We start from the raw sequence: 1,829 nt of genomic DNA, 5'->3' as shown, positions 1-1,829 counted from the left end.
GTATAGCCGAGATTACTTGGTCAGTTGGTCAATTAAGGGTTACTCGATTATTCGATCAGTGTTTTGGGTGTGTGTCAACCGACCACACTGGAAAACGCACTGAATCTTATGAGGTTGGCTAGAGAGAGAAAAAAATGTTGTAAAATAGAAACTTATTCATGCTTGTCAATTAGTCCACATTTCGTATCAATAATATTTTAAATTACTATGTATATTTTAGTAAATACATTAAAAAAATTTATGTTGAGATGAGACGGATAATAATAAGACTCTACTATATTATGTTTCTCCTAACGCATAAATCATAAAAAATAATATATATATATATATATATATATATAAAGTTAAAGTTAAAGGAGTGTGTAAGTATAGTGTAAAATCTCCAATATTGTGATTTTCGGTTGTGATTAAAATGAACAAAGGAAGTATATTGTTTTTGAAAAAAAAAAAAGGAAGTATATTGTTAGTTAAATTTAAATCAAATATAAAAGTACTAAGGTTGACCCACTAGCGTTGGGCTGGATTATAAAATCAAAGGAAGATATGGGTTGAAAAAGGAAGGGAGGTGGGGGTTGGTTTGGGTTGGAAAGAGGATTAAAGAGGTTGATAGTTTAGGGGCTTTGATATGTTATCAACCAAAATGTTGGTTGTTAAAAGAGAAATGGTTTACTATAATTCACTTAAATTTGATGCTAGTAAACCAAAAGCTATACCTCGTATGCTTTAATTTTCTTGTTAAGAGTTGATATTTGTGTAATTAACTAATTATTATTAGTAAGAGTAGCTCAGGAGTATAATATTGGATGTTGTATTGTTGTGGTTGATAACACATATTAGAAGAATATATTTATAACTTGGATGGGACTTTGCATTGCTTTTATATAATCTTATGATTGATCCCTAGTTACTCCCTACGAACCAATTTTTTATTTTTTTTTACAACCCCCTATGAACCAAATATGATTTAAAACTATAAAATATATATTCATATGTATGAGGCTAAAATAAGAATATATATATATATATATATATATATATATATATATATATATATATATATATATATATATATATATATATATATATATTTATTTTACGTGTTCTCTTCTATCTACATGCCCGCGATTTTCCACAATATTATATTCATTAGCTTTTGTACAATATCAAATGCGTTATAAATTACAAAAAAAAAAAAAAAAAAAAAAAGTCAAAGTTTTATGTAAGTTATTATTCTGAATTTAACATTAGAAATATTTTACATGGTCTCACATTTTCTGCTTTTGATTAAGATTTTAAATCCTTTGAATAGTAAGTGGGAGTATGTGTATATATACACAAATAGTCACGTACATAAATAAAGTATTAATTAAGGATACAGCCTTGAAGGCATGAAGCAACACATACTATCGCATAGGTCTAAAAACTAGCTATTTTCTTATTTCAAAATTGTCGAGTTAAATAAATTTGTGCATATTATATATCATTTGTGCAAAAATTAGTAAATTGTTACAATTTTTCCCACAAATTTCGGATCATCACAAGACTTAATTTACCCTTGATCCATTTACTTGTTTTTCACCACTAATGTATAGAGGAATCAATTAACATATACTAAAAGCGAACCTAAAGTGACACTTGTCACGATGTTATAAAAAATTTTCCCGCCTTTTCTTCTTTCCTTTTTTTTTTTTTTTTTTCCAAATTTTAATAACTTCCATTTTATAACCTACCATAATACTTATTTCCATTTTGACAACACATTTAATCCAATCATACTCAATTAATTTTATTTTATTTTTATTTTTCAACATATATTTTATATACTATAA

The sequence above is a fragment of the Chenopodium album genome, chromosome 13 (assembly GCF_948465745.1).
Source record: "Chenopodium album chromosome 13, dcCheAlbu1.1, whole genome shotgun sequence".
NCBI classification, from domain to species: domain Eukaryota; kingdom Viridiplantae; phylum Streptophyta; class Magnoliopsida; order Caryophyllales; family Amaranthaceae; genus Chenopodium; species Chenopodium album.
This window is presented reverse-complemented; position numbering follows the sequence as displayed.